The sequence below is a fragment of the Mus musculus genome, chromosome 11 (genome assembly GCF_000001635.26).
Source record: "Mus musculus strain C57BL/6J chromosome 11, GRCm38.p6 C57BL/6J".
In the NCBI taxonomy this organism is placed as follows: Eukaryota; Metazoa; Chordata; class Mammalia; order Rodentia; family Muridae; genus Mus; species Mus musculus.
The window spans coordinates 19,689,993-19,695,586 of NC_000077.6; the positions used below are offsets into that span (position 1 = coordinate 19,689,993).

The 5,594-nt window shown below is 39.0% G+C and overlaps 1 non-coding gene across 1 annotated transcript; it reads right to left on the reverse strand.

The window, feature by feature from the left end:
• Positions 1-3,162: 3,162 nt before the first annotated feature.
• Positions 3,163-3,306, reverse strand: Gm23386. The gene has a single exon (XR_003949949.1).
• Between the last annotated feature and the right edge of the window lie 2,288 nt (positions 3,307-5,594).

Here is a 5,594-nt window from a genome sequence, read left to right on the forward strand (position 1 = left end):
TTCAATGGTAGAAAGCACGTAGATCATTCCCTTCAGGATTAATGACTTTTTAAGAAAGCCCAGTGCCCCATGCACTAGTGGAATGGTAAAGTTCAGGTCTAAGATTTGGTGGAGACAAATGACAGAAGAGATACCCAACATATCAAAGTTGGTCCAGAGGTCAGTCCATAATCTTCTGCTATTGTTCATTTTAAATGGTATACATGATTGTATAAATAATGGGTTTTATTTATTGTAACATTTTCACTCATCTATAATGGACTTCTTTACTTAAATGATATTGACCCACCCCACCCCCAATTGCTTTCTTTCATGTCCTCTCTGCCTCTGCTGCTACTCTTTCTCTTCCTATTTTAGTTTTCTCCTTCTTTCCCTCCTTTTTCATTCTTTTCTCTTGTTGACTCAGCCTCCAGCATTCTGGAGTTATGAGCATTTATAACCATGTTCAGCAATGTGATTCTATTAAAAACTTCAGGTCTACCCTAGCAGGCTCCGTTACACTCTTGATATTGGTCAGTTGCACGTTTTCTCCTTTTCTCTAAAAAAGGAAAAATCTTTTTTTAGGTCTAGTTATGTGTCTTGGTTTGTGTCTGTGAGCAGTTATGTACATATGAAGACAGGGGCGCAAGGATATCGGAACCGGCAGCTGTGGTTATCAGAAGTTTGAGTTGCTTATGGTTGGTGCTGAAAACGGAACTCCAGATTGCTTCAAAAGCAGCATGAGTGCCTAGCTGCTGAACCAGACCTAGTTTCTCCTTTTCTTATCCTTATTAATCACAATTGCCAATTTCACTGATTTATTTTAAATAACTATTTTTTCTTTCATTAGTTTTTCCATATTATTTTCTAGTTTTTTAAATAGCTTTCTAACACATTTTAGATGATCACTTAAGATCTGTTGATAGTTCTTTGTTATTGAAGGTAGTACTCTCATTACACAGTGATACTAGTTCCAGCATTAAGGGTTAAGAACCTTGTCACGTAAGACAAAAATAGAAATTAGTAACAAAGCTTCAGAATTCATTGTATCCAGTTTTTTTCTTTTTTTTCTTTTTTATTTATTTTTTTATTTTGTTTTTTTATTAGGTATTTATTTCATTTACATTTCCAATGCTATCCCAAAAGTCCACCACGCACTCCCCCACCCACCCACTACCACTTCTTGGCCCTGGTTTTCCCCTGTACTGAGGCAGATAAAGTTTGCACAACCCCATCTTCTGATACATATGCAGCTAGAGAAACGAGCTCTGGGGGGTACTGGTTGGTTCATATTGTTGTTCCACCTCTAGGGTTGCAGATCCCTTTAGCTCCTTGGGTACTTTCTCTAGCTCCTCCATTGGGAGCCCTGTGATCCATCCAATAGCTGACTGTGAGCATCCACTTCTGTGTTTGCTAGGCCCCAGCATAGTCTCACAAGAGACAGCTATATCTGGGTCCTTTCAGCAAAATCTTGCTAGTGTATGCAATGGTGTCAGCGTTTGGAGGCTGATTATGGGATGGATCCCCGGATATGGCAGTCTCTAAATGGTCCATCCTTTCATCTCAGCTCCAAACTGTGTCTCTGTAACTCCTTCCATGGGTGTTTTGTTCCCAATTCTAAGAAGGGACACAATGTCCACACTTTGGTCTTCATTATTCTTGAGTTTCATGTGTTTAGCAAATTGTATCTTATATCTTGGGTATTCTAAGTTTCTGGGCTAATATCCACTTATCAGTGAGCACATATCATGTGAGTTCTTTTGTGATTGGGTTACCTCACTCAGGATGATGCCCTCCAGTCCATCCATTTGCCTAGGAATTTCATAAATTCATTCTTTTTAGTAGCTGAGTAGTACTCCATTGTGTAAATGTACCACATTTTATGTATCCATTCCTCTGTTGAGGGGCATCTGGGTTCTTTCCAGCTTCTGGCTATTATAAATAAGACTGCTATGAACATAGTGGAGCATGTGTCCTTCTTACCGGTTAGAACATCTTCTAGATATATGCCCAGGAGAGGTATTGCGGGGTCCTCCGGTAGTACTATGTCTAATTTTCTGAGGAACCGCCAGACTGATTTCCAGAGTGGTTGTACAAGCTTGCAATCCCACCAACAATGGAGGAGTGTTCCTCTTTCTCCACATCCTCGCCAGCATCTGCTGTCACCTGAATTTTTTATCTTAGCCATTCTGACTGGTGTGAGATGGAATCTCAGGGTTGTTTTGATTTGCATTTCCCTAATGATTAAGGATGTTGAACATTTTTTCAGGTGCTTCTCAGCCATTCGGTATTCCTCAGGTGTGAATTCTTTGTTTAGCTCTGAGCCCTATTTTTAATGGGGTTATTTGATTTTCTGGAGTCGACCTTCTTGAGTTCTTTATATATATTGGATATTAGTCCCCTATCTGATTTAGGATAGGTAAAAATCCTTTCCCAAACTGTTGGTGGCCTTTTTGTCTTATTGACGGTGTCTTTTGCCTTGCAGAAGCTTTGCAATTTTATGAGGTCACATTTGTCGATTCTCGATCTTACAGCACAAGCCATTGCTGTTCGATTTTAGGAATTTTTCCCCTGTACCCATATCTTTGAGGCTTTTCCCTACTTTCTCTTCTATAAGTTTCAGAGTCTCTGGCTTTATGTGGAGATCCTTAATCCACTTAGATTTAACCTTAGTACAAGGAGATAGGAATGGATCAATTCGAATTCTTCTACATGATAACTGCCAGTTGTGCCAGCACCATTTGTTGAAAGTGCTGTCCTTTTCCCAATGGATGCTTTTAGCTCCCTTGTCAAAGATGAAGTGACCATAGCTGTGTGGGTTCATTTCTGGGTCTTCAATTCTATTCTATTGGTCTACTTGTCTGTCGCTATACCAGTAACATGCAGTTTTTTATCACAATTGCTCTGTAGTACAGCTTTAGGTCAGGTATGGTGATTCCACCAGAGGTTCTTTTATCCTTGAGAATATCCTAGGTTTTTTGTTATTCCAGATGAATTTGCAGATTGGCCTTTCTAATTCGTTGAACAATTGAGTTGGAATTTTGATGGGGATTGCATTGAATCTGTAGATTGCTTTTGGCAAGATAGCCATTTTTACAATGTTGATCCTGACAGTCCATAAGCATGGGAGATCTTTTTTTTTTGTTTTGTTTTGTTTTGTTTTTTTGTTTTGTTTTGTTTGTTTAATGTGAAGCCAGGCCAGCCCGAGTGAGGCTCCTTCTTCAAACACATCTCTCTCCCATTGGGGAGGAGGCCTGGCCCCTTTACTCTAGGCTCTGCTGAGGGGAAGTGGGGTAGGCTAGGCCCACCTTCCAGGAAATAGAGCCTGGAGAGATATTTCCATCTTCAGAGATCTTCTTTAATTTCTTTCTTCAGAGATTTGAAGTTCTTATCATATAGATCTTTCACTTCCTTAGTTAGAGTCACGCCAAGGTATTTTATATTATTTGTGACTATTGTGAAGGGTGTTGTTTCCCTAATTTCTTTCTCAGCCTGTTTATCCTTTGTGTAGAGAAAGGCCATTGACTTGTTTGAGTTAATTTTATATCCAGCTACTTCACCGAAGCTGTTTATCAGGCTTAGGAGTTCTCTGATGGAATTTTTATGGTCACTTATATATACTATCATATCATCTGCAAAAAGTGATATTTTGACTTCTTCTTTTCCAATTTGTATCCCCTTGATCTCCTTTTGTTGTCGAATTTCTCTGGCTAGGACTTCAAGTACAATGTTGAATAGGTAGGGAGAAAGTGGGCAGCCTTGTCTACTCCCTGATTTTACTGGGATTGCTTCCAGCTCCTCACCATTTACTTTGATGTTGGCTACTGGTTTGCTGTAGATTGCTTTTATCATGGTTAGGTATGGGCCTTGAATTCCTGATCTTTCCAAGACTTTTATCATGAATGGGTGTTGGATTTTGTCAAATGCTCCCTCCACATCTAACAAGATGATCTTGTGGTTTTTGTCTTTGAGTTTGTTTATATACTGGATTATGTTGATGGATTTCCGTATATTGAACCATCCCTGAATCCCTGGGATGAAACCTACTTGTCAGGATGGATGATTGTTTTGATGTGTTCTTGGATTCGGTGAGCAAGAACTTTATTGAGGATTTTTGCATCGATATTCATAAGGGAAATTGGTCTGAAGTTCTCTATCTTTGTTGGGTCTTTTTGTGGTTTAGGTATCAGAGTAATTGTGGCTTCATAGAATGAGTTGTGTAGAGTACCTTCTGTTTCTATTTTGTGGAATAGTTTGTGAAGAACTGGGGTTAGATCTTCTTTGAAGGTCTGATGAACTCTGCACTAAACCCATCTGGTCCTGGGCTTTTTTTGGTTGGGAGACTATTAATGACTGCTTCTATTTCTTTAGGGAATATAGGACTGTTTAGATCATTAACCTGATCTTGATTTAACTTTGATACCTGGTATCTGTCTAGGAACTTGTCCTTTTTATCCAGGTTCTCCAGTTTTGTTGAGTATAGCCTTTTGTAGAAGGATCTGATGGTGTTTTGGATTTCTTCAGGATCTGTTGTTATGTCTCCCTTTTCATTTCTGATTTTGTTAATAAGGATGCTTTCCCTGTGTCCTCTAGTCAGTCTGGCTAAGGGTTTATCTATCTTGTTGATTTTCTCAAAGAACCAGCTCCTCATTTGATTGATTCTTTGAATAGTTCTTCATGTTTCCACTTGGTTGATTTCGCCCCTGAGTTTGATTATTTCCTGCTTTCTACTCCTCTTGGGTGAATTTGCTTCCTTTTGTTCTAGAGCTTTTAGGTGTGTTGTCAAGCTGGTAGTGTGTGCTCTCTCTAGTTTCTTTTTGGAGGCACTCAGAGCTATGAGTTTTCCTCTTAGAAATGCTTTCTTTGTGTCCCATAAGTTTGGGTATGTTGTGGCTTCATTTTCATTAAACTCTAAAAAGTCCTTAATTTCCTTCCTTGATCATTGAGAAGAGTGTTGTTCAGTTTCGACGTGAATGTTGGCTTTCTATTATTTATTTTGTTATTGAAGATCAGCCTTAATCCATGGTGATCTGATAGGATGCCTCGGACAATTTCAATATTTTTGTATCTGTTGAGGCTTGTTTTGTGACCAATTATGTGGTCAATTTTGGAGAAGGTACCATGAGGTTCTGAGAAGAAGGTATATCCTTTTGTTTTAGGATAAAATGTTCTGTAGATATCTGTTAAATCCATTTGTTTCATAACTTCTGTTAGTTTCACTGTGTCCCTGTTTAGTTTCTGTTTCCATGATCTGTCCATTGGAGAAAGTGGTGTGTTGAAGTCTCCCACTATTATTGTGTGAGGTGCAATGTGTGCTTTGAGCTTTACTAAAGTTTCTTTAATGAATGTGGCTGCCCTTGTATTTGGAGCATAGATATTCAGAATTGAGAGTTCCTCTTGGAAGATTTTACCTTTGATGAGTATGAAGTGCCCCTCCTTGTCTTTTTTGATGACTTTGGGTTGGAAGTCGATTTTATTAGATATTAGAATGGCTACTCCAGCTTGTTTCTTCAGACCATTTGCTTGGAAAATTGTTTTCCAGCCTTTCATTCTGAGGTAGTATCTGTCTTTTTCCCTGAGATGGGTTTCCTGTAAGCAGCAAAATGTTGGGTCCT